The 25,648-nt window shown below is 35.7% G+C and overlaps 3 long non-coding RNA genes across 3 annotated transcripts; all 3 read right to left on the bottom strand.

Annotated features, from left to right (window-relative positions):
• Positions 1-292: 292 nt before the first annotated feature.
• Positions 293-2,759, bottom strand: LOC148569542 (uncharacterized). Its single transcript, XR_015881257.1, has 4 exons — positions 2,517-2,759; positions 2,371-2,425; positions 2,145-2,282; positions 293-611 (listed from the first exon to the last, which is right to left on the bottom strand). It is a non-coding gene; the product is annotated as an uncharacterized LOC148569542 (long non-coding RNA).
• Positions 2,760-6,880: 4,121 nt separating this feature from the next.
• Positions 6,881-9,331, bottom strand: LOC148569541 (uncharacterized). Its single transcript, XR_015881221.1, has 4 exons — positions 9,089-9,331; positions 8,943-8,997; positions 8,717-8,854; positions 6,881-7,199 (listed from the first exon to the last, which is right to left on the bottom strand). It is a non-coding gene; the product is annotated as an uncharacterized LOC148569541 (long non-coding RNA).
• A 13,793-nt stretch (positions 9,332-23,124) lies between these two features.
• Positions 23,125-24,149, bottom strand: LOC148569540 (uncharacterized). Its single transcript, XR_015880555.1, has 2 exons — positions 24,005-24,149; positions 23,125-23,681 (listed from the first exon to the last, which is right to left on the bottom strand). It is a non-coding gene; the product is annotated as an uncharacterized LOC148569540 (long non-coding RNA).
• Positions 24,150-25,648: the final 1,499 nt, after the last annotated feature.

Genomic DNA, 25,648 nt, shown 5'->3' with positions numbered 1-25,648 from the left:
AAGTAATTTTTTATTTTATTTGATCATGACTTAGCTTATATATGCTCCAAAGATAAAAGGAAATCTAATATAAGTACAGAAAGTAGTGGTATTGATTTGTGTAACACCCTACCACACTAAGCTTTACGCTTAAGTCGTAAAACAAAGGTGGTGTGGTATTACGACCTCTAAAATAAAATGAGTACATATAATAGCAGAAGAATTATAATATGCTAGGAGCCTTGAAGAATAGGGGAAATAAAAATCGTGAGATAAAAGCGCAACGCTCAAGGAACGAGTTAACTTGCGTGCTAAGAAAACCGTAACTGTCAAACATAAGATAACAGAAGTAGGAAAAGAGTGCCAAAGATACAAAATAACAAGCTCCTAACTCAGCCTGCGAAGTCAAGACTGGCCGGAGAATATTTACACATATATACATACATATCAAAAACCCAAAAGTACATATACACAATCCTGCCTCTCCATAAACCTCTAAGAGGATAAAAAAGAACATGTTATGCAGAGAGAAAGCTAAGTACATATATATTTATCACTGTACAATAAAACTACCCAGTAACCACTCCGCTTCAAGAGTCCAGACGCCTAACGAGGTGTCTCTCGACCTGCATCTGAAAAACAACAACATAGTATGGAATGAGAACCGGAGGTTCTCAGTATGGTAAAGGTGCCACACACATAATATATAAGGTCCTGGGAATGCCAGAGGCAATCCTAGGACGCCGACACTCAGATTATAGAGCTTAAAGTATTAAACAGGAGCCATAAGAGGTGGTTTTCTAAGAATATTTAAACCTAGCTTAACTTAACCTTAAATCTAAGTACCATACTGCCTTTCCTCCATACCTCCAACTCCATCATGGATTTTCACAGACAAATAGACAGATAAAGACAAGCACAAGAAGGTTACAATTACTGCAAGTAACAAATACACATTTAACATGGCAAATACATATAGGCACACCCAATTAAAACACAAGCAAGTAATTCAAGTATTATGCATATGATGCATGCCTGTCCTATGGCTGATGAGGCTCATTTGTCGGTTATCCAGCCAACCCGACAAGTCTGAATTGTCCTTAGACTGTCCCCCGACGTGCATCCCCAAGAGTCTATGCATAGCTTTATCTCAAATAATCAATATTACTCAATGGGGGTAACATTCCCGGGAATTTATATAGTGCCCGGTCACACTTACGTCGTAGGGTCAACAGAGTATCGAGTTTTCAACCTGGTACACGTGGTGGCAAGCCACGGCACTTAATCCAGGGAATCTCGTATCTCAGATTATTCAAATTCATAAGCCATATAAATAATTCAATTAAAATTCATCAACATCCACATCATTCTCAATCACATCTCATTCATAATTATACGTCAATCATATTCAATCATTATCCTTCATTATCACACCTCTCATTCCGTCCATCAATAGTTCCAATTCAAAACGTAATTCATTCTTTTCTAAATGAATCAAACTTAAAACATGCTCATTTTCTTAATAACTCAAAATCAAACCATATAACCTTTGAATCTAAATCTTTCTAAATAATCATATAAACAAAATCTCTAATTTTTATAAAATTTCGGCAGCATCTCCTCTAAAACTCGGACTTTGCCACCCTTTTCGGGTCCAAACCTGCATTTTTTTCAATTCAACATACCCTTCCTCACATCATTACAATCACCACAATAAATCTACCTCAGATCAACAATTATACTCATACAATATTCAAATCCAACGACCAAAATTCAACTAAAAATCATAGTTCACAAATCCTAGACTTTTAACACAAAATACCTCATTTTTCATTCAAAATTTCCATTCCAATTATTTTCAAACCTATTACCACCAATCCAAATTGCCAACAATAATCCTTAACAAGCTCCATGTCTTTCCATCAATCATCATTCAACCAAACCAAAATATAGCCATATAATCAACAATTCAATCACATATCCTTTCAAAGATCCAACTAGCAACCAATATCATCTTACAAACAAATCACCAAACCTAACCAAGCATATTTATCAACCCATTACTAAACATTAAATATACACCTGCATTCCAACTTATCCTATGGTCATCTAGCCTAAGTTTTCACAGAACATTATATATTAAATGCAAGAAACCTAAACCATACCTTGGCCGATTCCCACGTAACGATTAAGGTACTTTAATTATAATAAACACAGCCCTTTCAAAATTCAATAAACACTAGGCTCAGCTTCCTCCAAGTTCCAATATCCACAATTCCAAGCTCCAATTATTTATTCATAACCTAATACACATTCATAACACATATATATCTAATTTAATACTCAAAGCTCAAATTCAATGAAAATAAAATAGAATTATCATATCCTCACCTTACCCAAGCTTCACATAAGCAAGAGTGAACGTTTTTCTCAAGCTAATTGGATCCTAAAACATCAAAAATCAAAGAAATTCAATACCCCTTCTCAAAACTCGAAAATTGGGGGAAAAGAGTGGCTGAGAATATTTAAGGGCTTACCTATGAAATTGTTCCGGTAGAAATGTAGAGCTCGACGCGATGAACGCGTGGCCGTAAACGGTGCGGCGATCGGAGCTCGGACGGAGAAGTTACGAAGATCGGAAATTAACGTAAGGGTTTCGGGAGCTTTTCTCATTTCTCCTCTCCCTGGAAGCTGAAAGCTTCATTTACACTGAATGAAAGAAAAGAGAAGGCTTCGGTCTTCTTAAGTGATGGGCTGGTTGGGCCCGGTTCGGCCCGTTCGGTTCAATCTTGGACCGATTTTCTCGAAATTAGTGTCAAAATTCTCGTTTCGATGAGCTCTACCCTAATTTAATATAATATTCACATTTCTAATCCTCCTTATTAAAAATTAATTTATTGACTAATTATCTACTAATTTAACCGGGATTTACATCCTACCCACCTAATAAAGAATTTTGCCCTCAAAATTCAAATCTAGTTACCTGAAAAGAGATGTGGATAGTTCTTTTGCATATCTGATTCAAGTTCCCAAGTATGTTCCTCGATACCAGCTCGACTCCAAGCTGCTTTTACTAATGATACTTTCCTTCCACGTAATCGTTTAACACTGGTGTTATCAATTCTTACCGGAATTACTGGAAGTGTTAGATCTTCTCTTACTTGAATTGGTTTGGTTCTAGGACATGACTTGTATCAGGAATATACTTCCGAAGCTGTGACACATGAAACACGTCGTACAAATTCGAAAGATACGGTGGTAAGGCAATTCTATAAGCTACCGGCCCAATTCTCTTCAGGATCTCAAACGGTCCAATATAACGGGGATTCAGTTTCTTAGTTTTAATAGCTCTTCCCACTCCAGTGGTTGGTATAACTTTCAGAAAAATATGCTCCCCTTCCTCAAATTCCAAAAGCTTTCGTCTCTGATAAGCATAACTCTTCTGGCGGCTTTGGGCTATAAGCATTCGTTACGAATCTTCTTTATTTGTTCAGTAGTTTCAGCTATCATCTCAGGTCCTAACAAACTTCTTTCTCCAGTTTTATACCAACACAACAGAGATTGACATTTCCTGCCATGCAGAACTTCATATGGAGCCATTCCAATACTTGCATGGTAGCTATTATTATAAGCAAACTCCACTAATGGCATATACGGATCCCAACTCGCCGACTGGTCCAAAACACAAGCCCTTAGCATATTCTCTAAGGTCTGAATAGTTCTCTCTGATTTTGCATCTGTCTGAGGGTGATACGCAGTACTCAAGCTTAACTGAGTCCCAAATGCACGCTGAAAAGCTCCCCAGAACCTTGATGTAAAGTGGGAATCTCTGTCAGATATAATGGTAGAAGGCACGCCATGTAACTTGACAATCTCTTTGATATATACTCGAGCTAATTCTTCCATTGTGTAACTTATTCGGATAGGAAGAAAGTGAGCTGATTTCGTCAGTCGATCCACAACTACCCAAATAGCGTCACAACCAGATCGGGTTCTAGGCAACCCTATCACAAAATTCATTGCGATACTCTCCCATTTCCATTGTGGAATCTCCAAAGGTTGAAGGATCCCTGATGGTCTCTGATGCTCAATCTTAACCTTCTGACGCATTAAATATTTAGACACATGTAATGCCACATCATTCTTCATTCCTGGCCACCAGAACATTGCTTTCAGATCTTGGTATATTTTAGTGCTCCCTGGATGAATTAAAAATCCGCTCTTATGATCTTTCTTCAAGATACTCTGTCACAGGTCTCCAATATCTGGCACAATAATCCGGTTCTTGAACCTCCACAAACCATCCTATCCTTCTGACACTCTCCACTGTTTTTCCTGTTCAACTGCTGGTAATACCTTACGTAACGCTTCACTGTCTTGATGAACCTTCAAAAGTTCTGATTTAAAATAACTTGAAATCTGCAACTGACTCAAACATAGAATTCCAGATTCTTCTCTAACTCCTATATTCAAACCTTGAAATGCCTTTAGTAACTCTTCCTCTCATAGCATCATCCAAGCTGCATATAAAGACTTCCGACTCAAGGCGTCCGTCACAACGTTCGCTTTTCCTGGATGATAATTCAATTCAAAATCATAATCTTTTAGAAGCTCCATCCACCTCCTCTGACGCATATTCAACTCTTTCTGGTCAAAAAGACACTTCAAGCTCTTATGGTCTGAGAAAACATGAAACTTAATGCCATAGAGGTAGTGCCTCCAGATCTTTAAAGCAAACACAACAACAGCAAGTTCTAAATCATGTGTCGGGTAGTTTATCTCATGCAGCCTTAACTACCGTGAGGCGTATGCTACAACATTCTGGTGCTGCATCAGAACGCACTCTAAACCCTTCAGTGATGCATCACAGTACACTTCAAGCGACTCACTTGGTTCGGGCAATACCAATACGGGTGCAACAGTCAACATGTACTTCAATGCTTGAAAACTCTCTTCACACTCCGGAGTCCAGACAAAAGGCGTATCCTTCCTAGTCAACTTAGTTAAAGATAAGGCGAGCTGCAAAAATCTCTTAATGAATCTCCGATAATATTTCGCCAAACTTAGGAAACTCCTAATCTCTATTACTGAAGTTAGCCACTTCCATTTCATCACTGCTTCCACCTTAGCAGGATCCATAACTATTCCCTGCTTACTCACCACGTGACAGAGAGACTTTACCTCACTCTTCCAAAATTCGTATTTAGATAACTTATTGTATAACTTCCTGTTTTCTCAGAATTTGTAGCACAGTTCGCAAATGATCAGCATGCTCCTCTTCAGTCTTAGATTAAACAAGAATATCATCAATGAAGACAATAACAAACTTGTTCAGATACAGTCAGAAAATCCTGTCCATATAATCCATGAATACTGCTGGGGCATTAGTTAACCCAAAAGACATTATTGTATACTCATAATGACCATAACATGTCCTGAAAGCAGTTTTTGGAATATCTTCATCTCTAACCCTTATCTGATGATACCCGGATCGCAGATCAATCTTAGAAAACACACTTGCATCTTGTAACTGATCTATTATGTCGTCGATTCTAGGTAGTGGATATTTATTCTTCACAATAATCTTATTCAATTGCCGATAATCGACACACAAGCGCATACTTCCATCCTTCTTCTTTACCAGTAACACTGGCGTTCCCCACGGAAAAATATTTGGTCGAATAAAATGCTTACCCAACAGATCCTCCAGCTGAGCTTTCAGTTCAGCCATTTCTAAAGGTGACATCTTGTAAGGAGTAATCGAAATCGGACCGGCTCCAGGCACCAACTCAATTGCAAATTCAACCTCCCGATTAGGTGAAATTTCATTAATATCATCCGGAAACATATCTGGAAATTCACATACAATCATAATCTTCTCTAAACTCTGATTATCACCTGATATTCCCACAGTTAATAACATAATACCCTGACATTCAGTTCCAGAACAGTTTACTATCATAGAGTTCATATAGTAACTATTCACCACAACAGGTGCTTCTGACCCTTCCAGCATAAACTGTACTGACTCCTCAGAACAATCAAGCAAAACATGATTCTTAAATGACCAATCTCCCGACTATCACAGCGCGACCTGCCTGCAGGATACATCGTGTCCCCTGTCACCAATACTAAGCCTCACCTTGCAGCTGATAAGTTTCAAACTCAACCCTTTGCTCCTCATGAACCTGCAACGCCCTTTCCATAGCTTGGATCCAATTATCTGCATCAGTGGGATTTGAGGTTCCCCTAAAAGTCGAAGGGTGAACTTTTAGAAATGTAGCAAGTGTCATAGGACTGTCTTCATCATTATTGTTCCCATGATTATCCTGATTTATCTGGTTACCCAGTGCCTCAGCTGTTGCCTGCATAGCTGCAGCCATATTTCCCAGGGTAGCCATAAAGTCTACTGGATCAGTCTCTATGGGATCAGGAGTAATAATGCCTATCCTATCTCTACCTCACCCGCGACTGTGTCCGCAAGTCGACATATGGTCCTTATACACACTAAACAAGTGATATTAAGTTGATCAGTCTTAATATCGCAGGTCTAATGCTTTAAGTTCCAAATGCATGCTCACAAACGTTTATGCCATATATATCAGTCAGATATCCTAATAGCACATAAACACATACATAGAAAATGCACAGAAGCACAATCAGTCCGTCTTTCAGGCTCTATAGGAACGAACTGCTCTGATACCATAATGTAACACCCTACCACACTAAGCTTTACGCTTAAGTCGTAAAACAAAGGTGGTGTGGTATTACGACCTCTAAAATAAAATGAGTACATATAATAGCAGAAGAATTATAATATGCTAGGAGCCTTGAAGAATAGGGGAAATAAAAATCGTGAGATAAAAGCGCAACGCTCAAGGAACGAGTTAACTTGCGTGCTAAGAAAACCGTAACTGTCAAACATAAGATAACAGAAGTAGGAAAAGAGTGCCAAAGATACAAAATAACAAGCTCCTAACTCAGCCTGCGAAGTCAAGACTGGCCGGAGAATATTTACACATATATACATACATATCAAAAACCCAAAAGTACATATACACAATCCTGCCTCTCCATAAACCTCTAAGAGGATAAAAAAGAACATGTTATGCAGAGAGAAAGCTAAGTACATATATATTTATCACTGTACAATAAAACTACCCAGTAACCACTCCGCTTCAAGAGTCCAGACGCCTAACGAGGTGTCTCTCGACCTGCATCTGAAAAACAACAACATAGTATGGAATGAGAACCGGAGGTTCTCAGTATGGTAAAGGTGCCACACACATAATATATAAGGTCCTGGGAATGCCAGAGGCAATCCTAGGACGCCGACACTCAGATTATAGAGCTTAAAGTATTAAACAGGAGCCATAAGAGGTGGTTTTCTAAGAATATTTAACCTTAAATCTAAGTACCATACTGCCTTTCCTCCATACCTCCAACTCCATCATGGATTTCCACAGACAAATAGACAGATAAAGACAAGCACAAGAAGGTTACAATTACTGCAAGTAACAAATACACATTTAACATGGCAAATACATATAGGCACACCCAATTAAAACACAAGCAAGTAATTCAAGTATTATGCATATGATGCATGCCTGTCCTATGGCTGATGAGGCTCATTTGTCGGTTATCCAGCCAACCCGACAAGTCTGAATTGTCCTTAGACTGTCCCCCGACGTGCATCCCCAAGAGTCTATGCATAGCTTTATCTCAAATAATCAATATTACTCAATGGGGGTAACATTCCCGGGAATTTATATAGTGCCCGGTCACACTTACGTCGTAGGGTCAACAGAGTATCGAGTTTTCAACCTGGTACACGTGGTGGCAAGCCACGGCACTTAATCCAGGGAATCTCGTATCTCAGATTATTCAAATTCATAAGCCATATAAATAATTCAATTAAAATTCATCAACATCCACATCATTCTCAATCACATCTCATTCATAATTATACGTCAATCATATTCAATCATTATCCTTCATTATCACACCTCTCATTCCGTCCATCAATAGTTCCAATTCAAAACGTAATTCATTCTTTTCTAAATGAATCAAACTTAAAACATGCTCATTTTCTTAATAACTCAAAATCAAACCATATAACCTTTGAATCTAAATCTTTCTAAATAATCATATAAACAAAATCTCTAATTTTTATAAAATTTCGGCAGCATCTCCTCTAAAACTCGGACTTTGCCACCCTTTTCGGGTCCAAACCTGCATTTTTTTCAATTCAACATACCCTTCCTCACATCATTACAATCACCACAATAAATCTACCTCAGATCAACAATTATACTCATACAATATTCAAATCCAACGACCAAAATTCAACTAAAAATCATAGTTCACAAATCCTAGACTTTTAACACAAAATACCTCATTTTTCATTCAAAATTTCCATTCCAATTATTTTCAAACCTATTACCACCAATCCAAATTGCCAACAATAATCCTTAACAAGCTCCATGTCTTTCCATCAATCATCATTCAACCAAACCAAAATATAGCCATATAATCAACAATTCAATCACATATCCTTTCAAAGATCCAACTAGCAACCAATATCATCTTACAAACAAATCACCAAACCTAACCAAGCATATTTATCAACCCATTACTAAACATTAAATATACACCTGCATTCCAACTTATCCTATGGTCATCTAGCCTAAGTTTTCACAGAACATTATATATTAAATGCAAGAAACCTAAACCATACCTTGGCCGATTCCCACGTAACGATTAAGGTACTTTAATTATAATAAACACAGCCCTTTCAAAATTCAATAAACACTAGGCTCAGCTTCCTCCAAGTTCCAATATCCACAATTCCAAGCTCCAATTATTTATTCATAACCTAATACACATTCATAACACATATATATCTAATTTAATACTCAAAGCTCAAATTCAATGAAAATAAAATAGAATTATCATATCCTCACCTTACCCAAGCTTCACATAAGCAAGAGTGAACGTTTTTCTCAAGCTAATTGGATCCTAAAACATCAAAAATCAAAGAAATTCAATACCCCTTCTCAAAACTCGAAAATTGGGGGAAAAGAGTGGCTGAGAATATTTAAGGGCTTACCTATGAAATTGTTCCGGTAGAAATGTAGAGCTCGACGCGATGAACGCGTGGCCGTAAACGGTGCGGCGATCGGAGCTCGGACGGAGAAGTTACGAAGATCGGAAATTAACGTAAGGGTTTCGGGAGCTTTTCTCATTTCTCCTCTCCCTGGAAGCTGAAAGCTTCATTTACACTGAATGAAAGAAAAGAGAAGGCTTCGGTCTTCTTAAGTGATGGGCTGGTTGGGCCCGGTTCGGCCCGTTCGGTTCAATCTTGGACCGATTTTCTCGAAATTAGTGTCAAAATTCTCGTTTCGATGAGCTCTACCCTAATTTAATATAATATTCACATTTCTAATCCTCCTTATTAAAAATTAATTTATTGACTAATTATCTACTAATTTAACCGGGATTTACAATTTGCCAATATAAAAAAGAAATTTTGGAAGAAATCTTAAAGACCATGAGCTAATATTATTTTAGATTAATTAATTAAACAAGAAAGAAAAAAGCCAGCCCCTTAAAAATTGAAGCCCAAAATGTATGGTTTTATACTACGTTACCAACAGAAAACTTCTGCCAACTCTTATTTATAACTGTGTTTAATGGAAGTGTTTTTGTGGATGTATCTAATAAAAATATCTTTTTTTATGATTCAGGCTAATAGAAGTGTCTTTATAGATATATTTTTTAAATGTATCTCTTTATACATGTGTTTAAAATATAATAATTAATTATTGTTAATAATAAATTGACAAATAATCTATTGGTATCCTATACTTTTTCTTTATACTTTTATTTCACAATTAAGCAAGATTACAACAAACTAAAAAAGCTAACTGTTTTTCTGCCATGAAGGTGGCCCCGTATATGAAATGAAAACATGAATATTACAAAAGGAATATGACAAAAAGTAAAAAAAAAAAAAAAAAAAAAAAAACGACAAGATTGTCTTCTCATTGATCTGCCATTGGCTTATAAAATGCCAAAGGCGAAGACTTGCAAAGAAGACCACTACTTATTTAATTTAGCTATTATATTATGAATTCTTTTTACTTTAAATGAAATTCATGTTCCAGCTCTTACTAAAAAATAAAATCCAAAAGGATAATGCATCATTTATTATATTTTCAATTTTTTTTACAAGGTTTATTGTTATTTGTTGAAATTTAGTTGTATAATCAATATTAAAAAGGAAACGAGGATCAACAATAATGTCTAAGGTTAGTTGTATAATTTAATTAACATATATAGAGCAATGAAAAAGTTTACTGTCTTGTCTCTTTTGCCATAACTTGACTGACTTCATTAAGATTGTGTGCATATGTGTGTAAAGGTTCCAAACTCATCAGGATAATATAGATAAGGATAGCAATGGAAATAACAGTTAGGAATTGTTTCTGTTATTTACTATAATAAGTTTAGTTAGATAATGCATTCAATTCGGTTACTGCTGGCTCTAGTAATAGTTTATTCTGTTTTGAGACTTCTTTGGCTATTCATATTGATGAGTTTGGAAAACTCTAAACTAAATTGATGATGATCAAATATTATTAACAGCAAAATTATTAAACTAATCTTGATTGATATGTTAATTAAATTAATTTTGTTGTGCAGGTTTTATTGGGCCCAAAAATAAAATAAAATACAACAAGCCTAAAAAAAGCTTTCCTATGTGTTCAATGCTTGATCCAAAAAAATTCATCAGGAAAGCAAATGTTACTATTGGGCCAGAATTTAAATAGTATCACAAGCCCAATTTGTTTTGCATGCATGGTCCGAAAGAAAATAAAATGGAATTGGGGCACAATGATGAAAACCCAACTCATTGAATTTGGTTGCATGCTTCCAACGGACTTCACACTTTAACTTGTAATGGAATTCAAATTTTATCAAGTAAAGTTAATGCAGTCCTTGAAAATATGAAAGAGAAAAAGTCAAGTGATTTGATGGCAATCAATGGTAGCTTACACGCTACTACACAAAGCATGGAGAAGTGTACCTAATTAATTTATCTATCATAACACTCATAGCTTTGTTTTATTTTCTCTTTCTTCTCTCTCTCTCTTTCGGACATTGTCCAGGAAACATTGGTAGCCATGGAAACAAAAATAAGCTACCGAAAGGAAGGGAGATCAAACATAAAGACCATCACAATGATGGCAAGAAAATATACAAAAATAAAAGTGAGCTGTGGCTGAGATCTTCTCCAAATATGGTTAGATTTGGTGAGGTATTCTCGAGCTCCTCATGCTCAAAAAGGTAGATGAAGATTCGGCCAGCAAGGAGGAGATTCTTGAAGCATGGCTTGTCTTTGATTCTGTTTAACCACCACAGGAAGTAGTTAGAGTGGCGAAGTGATGGTTAAGACAGAGATTGAAGCAGATGAAGTCATTATCATCATGAAGCATCAAGGGCCAGAAATCCATCTTGGAGAGCAAGCCAAGGATGGAGAGCTCGGATTGATGAAGGGTGATGATCAAGAAAGGACTAGAGGTAATTGCATGTTGGGTTTTGCATGGTTATCTCTTCTCTCTCTATGTGGCCGAACTAGTTCTGTTTGTTGAAGGAGGAAGAAGTTGGTTTGGGTGTTGGCTTCAAGTGTGGAGGCTTTCCTCTTCTATAAAAAGAGAGAACAACCACTGTTTGGAGCAAGGAGTTAGAAGTAAGCAGTGAGAGTGCAAGGCACAGGATTCTCAGAGCTACCTAAACTTACAGATTTTCTTCTCCTTCAATGTATTCAGTTTTGTATTTTTCTGTTTAATTTTGTCATGTCTTGAGTCTCATGAAAAAAGGCAAACAGTGAGGTTTGTATGAAAAAAGCCATAGAGCGGAAAAAGGGAGAGAGTGCAAAATTAAAAGAAAAAGCCATAGATGTCTTAGAGTTCCTTTGTTCATCTATGTTGTGTTTCATGATTCTGTGAGAATCCCCTTGTAAGTTGGGTTAGCACTTTATAGTTTGTAATCAGGTTGATTATAGTGAAATTCCATCATTGTTGTGATGGAGACTGGATGTAGGCTGCACTGCACTTAGCAGCTGAACCAGGATATATCTGGGTGTAATCTTTCTTCTCTCCTACTCCATTTCTGTTTTCTACTGTACATGAGCAAAAACTAAAAATGTCTCGTGCAAAGTGACGAGACAAAACAAAAAGTCTCGTGACTAGGGACGAGATAAAAGAAAAAGTCTCGTGTCCAGAGACGAGCCAAAACAGAAAAGTCTCCTCTAAATTCAACAAGTGTTAGCAACAAAAAAGGGGGCTAAGATTCAACCCCCCCCTTCTCTTAGCCACTGAAACCATCAATTGGTATCAGAGCTTGGTCTCAAAGAGATCAAGCTTTGCAGCTTGGAGCAAAGATCCTCATGGCAGAAAACAGTGGCGCAAATGTGGTGTCTTATAATCTAACTGAAGGTCAATCAAGCAACAGATCCGGCCCCCTCTTTTCAATGGGAAAAATTATACCTATTGGAAGGAGAGGATGAAGATATTTGTACAAGCAGTGGATTACAGACTATGGAAAATCATCTTGGAAGGACCACAATATCCAACTGTTACAAGTGCCGAAGGAGTTGTTTCTCTCAAACCTGAAGCAAGATGGACAGAAGAAGATAGGAAGAAGGTAGAGTTAAATGCCAAGGCAATAAATCTGCTCAACTGTGCTATAAGCTTCGAGGAGTACCGACGGGTATCAAGATGCACAACGACAAAGAAAATCTAGGACAAATTGCAAATCACCCATGAAGGAACCACCATTGTAAAGAAGACTCGGACAGACATGTTGAATAGAGAGTATGAAATGTTTGCAATGAAGGAAGGAGAGTCCATTGATGAACTGTTCGAACGGTTCAATGCTATCATTGTTGGCTTAGATGCTCTGGGAATTACACATTCTGAATCTGTGCTAGTGAGAAGAGTGTTGAGATGTCTCACAAAAGAGTGGGAAACTAAAGCTTTAATTATTTCTGAGAGCAGTAGCTTAGATTCCATGACACTTGATGATTTGAGAGGAAATCTTCTTGCTTTTGAAAATACCTATTTAAAAAAAAGATACAAAAAAAAAGGAATTGCTTTTTCTTCTGTGACTAACCCTCTGGATGATGAATCCAGTGATAACTCTTCTGAAAATGAGTTTGTGTTGTTTGCAAAAAAATTCAGGAAAATGGCTAAGCTCAAAGGCAAAGGCAGCAGCACAAGGAGAGTGAAGAAAGACCTTAGCAAAGTAACTTGCTACAATTGCAAGAAAATGGGGCATTTCAAATCTGACTGTCCCAAGCTGAAGAAGGAAGAAAAGCCAAAAAGAAGAAAGGACTGATGGCCTCATGGGAAGACTTGGAGAATGATTCTGATGATGATGATGAAGAAACCGAGACCAAGTCACAAACATGTCTCATGGCAGACCACATAGATCAGGTAGTCTTTCATAACCCTAATACTGAAGATCTTCATCTTATGATAGACCACCTCTCTGAAAAAATAAGATATTTTTTGCTGGAAAATCAAGAACTTGAACAACAAATCACCATTCTCAAGGCTGAAAACAGTTTTTTAAAAGAAAAAGTAAGAGAAGCCGAAACTGCTTGTGACCTTGTTGAAGAGAATAAGCAATTAAGAGCGCAAGTTAGAAGCTGTGAAAGTAACCATTCTGTTCTTGCATATGTGGATTGTTTTAAGCAAAATGAAGAGTTGCTTAAAGAGGTTAAAAGACTTAAGGAAGACTTAGCCAAGTTCACACAAAGTTCCGAAAGTTTAAATCACATCTTGGCTAGTCAAAAACCTCTTTATGATAAGGCTGGGTTGGGGTTCTATAAATCTGAAAATTCACATTTTGAAAATATTGCTTCATCTTCTAATGATACAAGATTTCAAGATCCCACCTACTTTAACAAAACATCAACTCCAAGATTTTGTAGACTATGCAATCGGAATGGACACTTTCCCATTCAATGCTTTTTCGGTGAAAGAATGGTCGGTGATAAGGTTTATAAAATTGTTTTTGATTACAATGGCTTAGGACATAGAAGATGGTTTAACGTAAAAGGATCTAAAAAGATTTGGATACCTAAGGTTACTTGAGCTTGTTTTGTAGGTGTGCCTAGCATCCAAAAGGAAGGAAAATATGTGGTATATGGACAGCGGATGCTCTAGGCATATGACCGAAAAGACAACCTTCTTCATAAAGCTTAATGAATATGATGGAGGGCTTGTCACTTTCGGTGATGATGCAAAAGGAAAAATTGTGGCTGTTGGGAAAGTGGGTAAAAATTTTTCATCTTGTATAAATGATGTTCTCCTTGTACATGGCTTGAGAAATAATTTACTTAGTGTTAGTCAACTTTGTGATTTGGGTTTTGAAGTTATTTTTAAGAAATTTGTTTGTTTAGTTGTGTGTGAGAAAACTGGGAATGTTCTTCTTGAAGCTAAAAGATGCAACAATGTGTATGGATTAACTCTTGAGGATTTAAAGGAACAAAATGTAACATGCTTTACATCTTTTGAATCTGAAAAATGGCTTTGGCATAAAAAGTTGGGACATGCTAACATGTATCAAATTTCTAAGCTAGTCAAAAGAAATTTGGTTAGAGGAATTCCAAACATCAAGTTTGATAAGGATCTTACTTGTGACGCTTGTCAATTGGGCAAACAAGTAAAATCATCTTTTAAATCAAAAGATGGAATCTCAACCAAAAGGCCATTGGAAATGTTACATATTGATCTTTTTGGTCCTACTAGAACTCAAAGTTTAGGAGGTAAACATTATGGTCTTGTGGTGGTAGATGATTACTCTAGATTTGGTTGGGTACTTTTCCTTACTCATAAGAATGATGCTTTTCATGCTTTATCCACCCTTTGTAAGAAAATTCAAAATGAAAAGGATTTGAAAATTTCTCATTTGAGAAGTGATCATGGAAGAGAATTTGAAAATCAAGATTTTGAAAAATTCTGTGATGACTTAGGGATTTCTCATAATTTTTCATGCCCTAGAACCCCCCAACAAAATGGGGTGGCTGAAAGAAGGAATAGAAGCCTTCAAGAAATGACTAGGGCTATGTTATGTGAAAGTGAAATTCCTAAATTCTTATGGGCTGAAGCTGTGAACACAGCATGTTATATTTTGAATAGAACAATCATTAGAAAAGGGTTAAAGAAAACACCATATGAGCTATGGAAAGGAACCCCTCCAAATCTTAAGTATTTTCATGTTTTTGGATGCAAATGCTTTGTGCTTAACAATAAGGAAAACCTTGGAAAATTTGATCCAAAATCATATGAAGGAATGTTTGTTGGATATTCCACTACAAGCAAGGCCTATAGAATTTATCTCAAAGAGCATAGAACCATAGAGGAATCCATACATGTTACTTTCTGTGATTCTAACTTAATTCCCAGTATTGTGAAGGATATTAATTCAGATTGTGAAGAGGCTGGAACAAATAAAGAAAATCCCAAATCTGTGCAAAATGAAGAATCTGTCAGTCCAGTTTTGTCTCGTCAGATTGGAGGAGATATTTTCATTTTGTCTCCTGAGCAGGCACGAGCAACTGAAACAGTGAGACCACCAGAAGTTCATCAAAGCTCTACACCTGTCCGAAAGCCTAGAGAATGGAAGTCTATGAGGGGTTATCCTCATGACTTCATCATTGGAGATCCCTCTCATGGTGTAACAACAAGATCCTCCACCAAAAGGCAAATCGAACCTAGCAACTTTGCTTTCTTGTCACAAATGGAGCCCAACAATGTCAAACAAGCTCTTGAAGATCCATCATGGGTCAAGGCCATGCAAGAGGAGCTAGCTCAATTTGACAAGAATGAGGTTTGGACATTAGTACCTTATTCGGATGGTAAGAAGGTAACGGGTACTAAGTGGGTATTTAAAAATAAACTTGGTGAGGATGGACAAGTTGTTCGTAACAAGGCTAGATTAGTGGCCCAAGGTTACGATCAAGAAGAGTGTATAGATTTTGATGAGTCTTTTGCTCCGGTAGCTAGAATGGAAGCAATTCGGTTGCTTCTTGCCTATGCCGCCCATAAAGGTTTCAAAATGTTTCAAATGGATGTTAAATGTGCTTTCCTTAATGGCTTTATTGATAGAGAAGTGTATGTGGCACAACCCCCCGGTTTCGAACATAAAGAATTTTCAAATCATGTTTTCAAATTAACTAAGGCTCTTTATGGTCTTAGACAAGCTCCAAGAGCTTGGTATGAAAGGCTTAGTGCCTTCTTGTTGGAAAATAAATTTCAAAGGGGTACCACCGATACTACTTTATTTATTAAAGCATCTAATGATGATATACTCCTTGTTCAAGTTTATGTTGATGACATTGTATTTGGCTCGGCCAACATTTCCTTGTGTGAAGAGTTTGGAAAACTCATGACTAGTGAGTTTGAAATGAGTTTAATGGGAGAGCTTACTTTTTTTCTTGGCCTCCAAATTAAACAAACTCCTAGTGGAACTTTTATTTACCAAGGAAAATATGCAAAAGAACTTATTAAAAAGTTTGGCCTAGAAATTTCCAAAGCAATGGGTACTCCAATGCATCCTAACACAAAACTTGAAAAGGATGACGATGGCTAAGATGTGGATGAAACAAGGTATAGAGGAATGATAGGTTCACTCATGTACCTTACCTCTTCTAGACCGGATATTGTTCAAAGTGTGGGTGTATGCTCAAGATTTCAATCTCACCCAAAAGAATTCCATCTTACGGCTGTGAAACGCATCATTAGATACATTAAGGGAACTTGTGATTATGGCTTGTGGTATCCTAAATCTGATGAATTTTGTGCAGTAGGATTTTGTGATGCAGATTATGCGGGAGATAGAGTGGATAGAAGAAGCACGTCCGGAATGTGTTGCTTCCTTGGAAGCTCACTCAACATGTGGTCAAGCAAGAAACAAGCCACAGTGGCTTTATCCACCGCTGAAGCATAATACATTTCCGCATCTGCATGTTGCACCCAATTAATTTGGTTAAAAACACAATTGGAATATTACAAATTAAAAATCAATAGTATACCCTTATTTTGTGATAATATGAGTGCTATAAACATTTCAAAAAATCTTGTTTTGCATTCAAGAACTAAGCACATTGAGATAAAATATCACTTTATTAGGGAACATGTGCAAAAGGGTACTATTGATATTTAATTTGTAAAATCTGAAGACCAAATTGCTGATATTTTTACAAAACCCCTCTGTGAAGACAGATTCTGTACCTTGAGAAAAAATTTGGGAATGTTTGATTTAAGTTTCATTGAAAACTTGTGAATTTTTTACTCTGCCCAGTTTTGTCTCGTAGGTTTGGACGAGATAAAAATGCAAGCTTGTTGGAGGAGCTATGATCAAGGGGGAGGCAACGCAGAATTCAAATTTTATGGGCCCCACCAAAATTTCTTGACCCCACATTAACAGTTATGGTAGTTATCTCTCTACAAATAAGAATCTTCTTCTTGTGTCATCAAATCCTTTTGGAAGTGGTTATTGTCAAATCAAAATCTTTCTCTCCATCTAATCCCTTGATTTAAGGCAACAACTTTTCTATTTTAGATTTCAAAAGTTAAAAGGGAAATCATTTTTTGGGTAATAACCACCCATAATGGTCATTAACCGCCCACTAATGGTCATTACTCACTCCATATTCTCTCTCCAACCTTCATTTAATGCGTCACTTACCTTACATCTCCCTTCCACTCAATTCGGTTATCTCCATAACCTTTCATATTTCATTCCTCCATCACCATGAAAAAGAAAACCGCGCCAAGAAAAAAGTGAAAGGCTTCTATTCTCTCAAAAACAGTCTACTCCACAATCACACACACACATTCACATCCATTCTACATCATCTTCATCACCCTCACCCCCATCAAAACGCACAGACACAATGAGAAGAAAAGTCATTGCCACAAAAACCTCCTCAAGGAAGAAGAAAAGTGTTCCCGTGACGGAAGAAGAGGAGTCTCATACTTCTCCCATTCCTTCCCCTCCACAATCACCACCAAAGAGATCAACTCCCCATGCATCCGGGAAGAGTGCTCAAAAGTCGAAGGGTTTTGCTCTTCATGACACCACCGAACCACCAAACTTGGAATCCCTAGAATTCAGAAACAAGTATGGCAAGACTCACTCCCACTTTGATCCTAGCAGATTCAACTCTTGCACTTCTTTTGAGTTTCACAATGAGGTTATGGAAAAACGTCATCTATGTACAACCTATCTTGTGAATCTCGACACTCTCACTAACAAGGGCATCAACATCTCCTCTCTGTTTGAACTCCTCAACTGGAAGCCCCTTCTTCTGATTCAGAAACCAGTCTATCATGGCCTCGTCCGAGAGTTCTACGCCAATATGCAACTCATTGATGGCACTCTTCATTCCTATGTCAAAAGGGTTCAAATAGCCCTTGATTCTGAGACCATTGGAGCGGCCCTGGGCTTCAAGGATGAAGGACCACGAGCATATATGGTAGACAAATGGGACACACAAGTTGGCGTTTCATACAAAGCAGTTCTTCAGCACATTTGCGAGAACCTTTCTGGCTTGCATGGAACGATTCCAACCCACAAAGCTCTAGGACCAGTCAACTCTCTGCTCCACCGAATCATCACCCATATTTTGACTCCCCAAAGCGGCTCACACAACCGAGTAACATTTTCTGACTGTCTCATATTATTTGCTTTGGTTACCTCTACTCCTATATCTTTTGGCTATATTATGATTAGGCATATGTGGGATTCTGTTAGAAGCACCAAAAAGGCTAATCTGCCTTATGGTATGTTTTTAACAAGAATTTTTGAATACTTTAAAGTTGATCTATTGAATGAGGCAGTGGAAAACAAAGTATCTTCCATTAGAGGAGGAGGAGCAACTAAGGGAACCAAAGGAGGCAAATCTGTGGCTTCAGACAGTGACAATGAGACTCGGCCAGAATCATCCAAAACAGTCAAATCCATCAAAGAAATTTTGGGTGAATTCTCCAACATGGCAGAAATGATGATTCAATCTCACAAAGAGACTCGCAAGCAAGCCTCTGAAAGCGAGAGAGCTTGGAAAAATTGCAAAGAAATGGTCGGCCTGATGCTAGCATCTCTTAAGGAGGATCTGGAAGGTGAAAGTGAAGGAGGCGCTGAGGAAGAAGATATTAATTTTTCTGATGATTAAATGACTGTTTTTACTCTGTTTGATATTGGCTCCATTAGGCTCAATCTGTTTTTTTGTGGGAGCATGACTTGATACTCACTGCTCTAGGATAATCTCTAGGATAATGTGATATACTTTTGCTACTTTACTTTGAATATTTTGCTATGTTGATCATGTTTTGTGCAGGTGCCCCCATGATGAAAAAAGGGAGAGAAAATTCATGTTCCAAAATTGAAATTGGAACAAAACATTCAAAATTGAAAATTTATGATCACCCTTGATTCAAAGAATGCATGTGTTCAAAGAATGAATATTGTTATAGCATTTGTTTTACTATGGTCACTGCTGTTTGAACTGCATGAAGCATTTGGTTTATCATGATTAGTTAATACTCATTTGGCATTTGGTTTATAATGATGTTTGATTTATCTTTGATGCCTGGCTGTTGATTCATCATTGATAAACTTGTTGGATTGAAAACTTATTTTTGGCAATTCCTTTAAATTGTGTAATATATTAAAACTGCCTTGTTTTGATCATGTGTACTTCAAATATTTTTTCCATCATTTTGTTTTGCTCTGATATACTAACAAGAAATGTTTGGAAAATATTTGGATAGATTTTTGTTTAAGTTTGAGCAGAAAATCAATTTATTGATAACAAATGAGTTTTGATTATCATCCAATTCTACTCATAAATCAAGCATTCAACATCTCAAAATAAATATGTTGAATAACATTGTTACTTGAAGCTTGATTAAAATTGTTACAGGTTAGTGCTTCCCTTGGTAAAAACATCATATATTAAGGGGGAGCCATGTGACAATTAGAAAGGGAGAGAAATTCAAATCTTCAAAGGGAGTACTTTATACTCAAATCTTTAAATTTCTTTCCATTTCAATTTTAATAAAGTTTGTCATCAAGGGGGAGATTGATGAGTTTGGAAAACTCTAAACTAAATTGATGATGATCAAACATTATTAACAGCAAAATTATTAAGCTAATCTTGATTGATATGTTAATTAAATTAATTTTACTGTGCAGGTTTTATTGGGCCAAAAAAAATGAAATACAACAAGCCCAAAGAAAGCTTTCCTATGTGTTCAATGCTTGATCCAAAAAATTCATCAGGAAAGCAAATGTTACTATTGGGCCAGAATTTAAATAGTATCACAAGCCCAATTTGTTTTGCATGCATGGTCTGAAAGAAAAAAAATGGAATTGGGGCACAATGATGAAAACCCAACTCATTGAATTTGGTTGCATGCTTCCAACGGACTTCACACTTTAACTTGTAATGGAATTCAAATTTTATCAAGTAAAGTTAATGCAGTCCTTGGAAATATAAAAGAGAAAAAGTCAAGTGATTTGATGGCAATCAATGGTAGCTTACACGCTACTACACAAAGCATGGAGAAGTGTACCTAATTAATTTATCTATCATAACACTCATAGCTTTGTTTTATTTTCTCTTTCTTCTCTCTCTCTCTTTCGGACATTGTCCAGGAAACATTGGTAGCCATGGAAACAAAAATAAGCTACCGAAAGGAAGGGAGAGCAAACATAAAGACCATCACAATGATGGCAAGAAAATATACAAAAATAAAAGTGAGATGTGGCTGAGATCTTCTCCAAATATGGTTAGATTTGGTGAGGTATTCTCGAGCTCCTCATGCTCAAAAAGGTAGATGAAGATTCGGCCAGCAAGGAGGAAATTCTTGAAGCATGGCTTGTCTTTGATTCTGTTTAACCACCACAGGAAGTAGCTAGAGTGGCGAAGTGATGGTTAAGACAGAGATTGAAGCAGATGAAGTCATTATCATCATGAAGCATCAAGGGCTAGAAATCCATCTTGGAGAGCAAGCCAAGGATGGAGAGCTCGGATTGATGAAGGGTGATGATCAAGAAAGGACTAGAGGTAATTGCATGTTGGGTTTTGCATGGTTATCTCTTCTCTCTCTATGTGGCCGAACTAGTTCTGTTTGTTGAAGGAGGAAGAAGTTGGTTTGGGTGTTGGCTTCAAGTGTGGAGGCTTCCCTCTTCTATAAAAAGAGAGAACAACCACTGTTTGGAGCAAGGAGTTAGAAGTAAGCAGTGAGAGTGCAAGGCACAGGATTCTCAGAGCTACCTAAGCTTACAGATTTTCTTCTCCTTCAATGTATTCAGTTTTGTATTTTTCTGTTTAATTTTGTCATGTCTTGAGTCTCATGGAAAAAGGCAAACAGTGAGGTTTGTATGAAAAAAGCCATAGAGCGAAAAAAGGGAGAGAGTGCAAAATTAAAAGAAAAAGCCATAGATGTCTTAGAGTTCCTTTGTTCATCTATGTTGTGTTTCATGATTCTGTGGGAATCCCCTTGTAAGTTGGGTTAGCACTTTACAGTTTTGTAATCAGGTTGATTATAGTGAAATTCCATCATTGTTGTGATGGAGACTGGATGTAGGCTGCACTGCACTTAGCAGCTGAACCAGGATATATCTGGGTGTAATCTTTCTTCTCTCCTACTTCATTTCTGTTTTCTACTGTACAGGAGCAAAAACTAAAAATGTCTCGTGCAAAGTGACGAGACAAAACAAAAAGTCTCGTGACTAGGGACGAGATAAAAGAAAAAGTCTCGTGTTTAGAGACGAGCCAAAACAGAAAAGTCTCCTCTAAATTCAGCAAGTGTTAGCAACAAAAAAAGGGGGCTAAGATTCAACCCTGATAATAATATAGATATACGAAATATGTCGATACATAAAATTTAAAATCTTATAAAATACGAAAACATGCATATATATATATATATATATATATATATATATAAAATATTTTTTAAATAAATCATAATGATATTTTAATAATTCATTAATATTAAAATATAAACTAATTTGTAATTATTTTTAATATCTTATTTTAATTATATAAATATTTAAAATATTTTTGTTTTGATAAATAATAATTATATTATTTTTAAATTTATTTCAAGAATACATATTATTCTTTTAAGGATGCTCTATCCGATCTATACGTCGGTTCTCCGTTAACCTCGCTGTGCCCCGTAGCTTTGGCTGAGTCAATAATATCTTTGTGAACCTGGACCCGAGCGTGGTATTTGCAAAAGGGACTCTGACGCCCAAGTCAGTAAAAAAATAAATAAATAAAGAGTGTATATGATTGGGAATATAGCTCCGAAGTATGTTATTTTTGGGACGAAGTATTTCTGTCTTGTGTGTTTCTACTTATGCCTTTATTCGTTTTATAACTTGGTTTGTAGTTTAATGGTCAGTTTCTTTCGAGATTTTGGTGAGTGAACTGGTTCTGAGATTTTGGTGAGTGAATTGTTAGAATAGAGCCGTTACGCCGAGGTATGATTCGGTTTTGTCCGAAATTTTAGAGGTATAGTACACATATTAAGAATAAGGTTGAACACGCTGATACATGATGATATTTAAGTGTGTCCAAGAATGTCCAAAAAAAATTTTATTTTTTTATTAAAACACACTTAGACACAACAGACACACATATTGAACAAATATTATCATATCTAAAATGTGTTTGACATAAAAACACAAGTGTCCATACTTCATAGCTTTCAATTATATACAACGTATCTATATTTTTACATGAGAAAGTCAATATTAAATTAGATTATTTTTATAAGTTTAAAAAATCATTAAGAAGCCGCTAATAAGGACAAAAACTGTGACTAATGGCTTTCATGGTTCTACCCTGTTGATGCAATAATTAATAGCAAGTTAACCGTAGCCATGCATGTCAGTGTAGTAATCTAATTTAGAGAACACATACACGTTGGATTTGTTAGATATTTTCATCAGGTCCCTACTAATTAATTTAAAGCGTCCTAGTTTGTTAGATAAAACATAAAATCATTAATCAAGAATATCCATCACTATATGTATGCTTTGGGATTCATTGACTCATTGTTTGAAGAATTTTCTTCTTCTTATGTCATTTTTTACTAGATTTATTTTGAAATCTGACATACACTGACATCAAAATACATTATCCAATAAGACACAGATAAACTCTGTAAAACTTCAACATTTAATTAAACTCATCATCAAGAGAGTTTTATTATTTACATATCACTATATAGACTAATAATGAAAGCTGCTTCATCACTCATGAGTGATAAAATCTAATTTATTTATTTTCATAGATATGTGTATACGATAGAAACTCACTTATAGTTGTTTTCATATGAAGTTGATAATTGATAATTATTAGATGATAATTTAATCGAATATATTAAATTATCTAACGTTTTTCGACTACCAACTTCACATTAAGACAACTGCATGTGAGTTATACAGATTGATTTTTATTGATGGTCATCATTTGCAGCCACGATTGTACACTTTGTTACATTTTGGAGATGGCGGGTTGAGGCACTTTTCATAAGGCGTATTTGGTGGACATTTAACAGCAGGCCCCTTTGGGTTATTAGGGTCAACTACTACTGTTGTTGCTTTCTCTCCTGCATTCATTAGTACACTCTCCATAATTTATACTATAGAATAATCATTTTATATGAAATGACAACCATATATTATATATATATATCTTCAAATTAAATGCCACAGCACAATTATGTTAACTAATTCAACAAAAAGATATATACCAATTAAGCAATAGTGAGGGGAAAACGGTTAGACAAAAATAATAGAACGAAATTTTGGTGCTGATACATGTATTAGACAAGAAATTCTTAAGTACTTCGAGATCAAAATAAATCATAACACCTTACATCAATATTTGTATTTCAAACAATTAAAACGTACTTAAAGAGTGTGTTTTTACCTTTGACCGCTACCAGTTCACGGGCTGCTAGAGTTGAAGAGGGTAGGAAGGCCATGGAAGCCAAGAGTAGGAATGCAATGAAAATGGCCTTCATGCTGATTAATGGAAACTACTATTGTAGTGTAATTTAATTTCTTTTTTGCATGGCTATACATGCTATGCTGTTGTGTATTTATATTGCTCAAAACCCGGGTATGGAGGGGAGGGAAGAAATCCAATAATGCATGTAGATGTTAAGTCTAATTAAATAAACATAATAAATAAATTAGAACTTAGAAGAAGACTTGGTCAGTGACATTGACATACATGACTGGTCAATGATGACATTTTAAATATGTCCCGTTATATGAAACTTTAATCCCAATTTGTTAGATAAAATCATTTATTAATAAGGATAGTGTAGGCTTGGGATTGGATGAAATTTAAACTATATTAATTATTTGAATAATTTTCCTCTTTTGTGTCATTTTCTACTTGTGGAATTTCAGTACCTTACTAAGAACATGTCAATTTCTAAATAAACTTGGATAGAGACATTACTATATTATTGCTCGACAACACTGAAACTTTTATACTAATAATCAAACTTTTTCTTTCCACTCAATGATTGAATGGTTATGATTCTTCTCCAGGGTTATATTGTAAAATTGATAAATACTCATGCACAGTCATTTTTATGTAAAGTTAATAACTAAAAATCGTTAAATAATTAATAAGTTTGACTAAATTATTCTCTAAAAATTTTCAACTATTAAATTCATATAAAAAAAATAACTACACAAGTTTGAATGATACAACACAACATTATAAATTGAAATTCAATAAAAGTTTATTTTTTAATCTTAAATTATTTTAGTGAAAAATTCTAAACAGCTCTTGACAGTTATCTCAAAAGACAACGAGACCCTTAAAAAAAATATCCAATCTGGCCCTGAGCTTTACTTTTATGGGACTAATTAGTCCCTGTATCAGTGTTTTTTTTTTTTGACACAGAAACTAATCAATCCTATAAAAGTAAAGCTCAGGAGTTAGGTTGAATATTTTTATTTATTAAGAATCTTATAGTCTTTTCAAGATAATTGTTAAAGTTCGAGTTGGGTAATCACTCGTTATTTTATATTTATACATTGTGGAATTTGGAGGTATGATACACATATGTTACAACAATAAAGTGGTCAAATGTGATGGCCAAATATAGCAGGACTATCAAATATATATATATATATATATATATAGAAGACTTGACAAAGTATAGCGAAATTTATATTAAAAAGTATATTGACAATGAAATATATGCTATTTTTAGTGACTTCACGTATAAATGAAGAATTATTGGGGACTAGCTAGCAATAATTTTCTACGACAACTATTTCTTTTTAATTGATCATCAGTTAGGAAATCTAGGTAGTAGCAGAAAGTAATGCTCTTGGTTTTACATACCAATATTTAAAAGTAAAATTTTGGAACAAATGTAATTTTATTTTATTTGATGATGACTTAGTTATATAAGCTCGCTCCACAGGAAAAAAGGAAATCTAATATTTAAGTAGCAGAATGTAGTGTAATTGATTTGCCAATACAAAAATGAAATTTTGGAAGAAATCTTAATGATCTCGAGCTAATATATTTTAGATTAATTAATTA

Source organism: Arachis ipaensis, chromosome B4, assembly GCF_059453495.1.
Source record: "Arachis ipaensis isolate K30076 ecotype BB chromosome B4, ASM5945349v1, whole genome shotgun sequence".
Lineage (NCBI taxonomy): Eukaryota > Viridiplantae > Streptophyta > Magnoliopsida > Fabales > Fabaceae > Arachis > Arachis ipaensis.
Note: the sequence above shows the minus strand (reverse complement) of the source record. Positions and strands in the feature narration are given on the sequence as shown.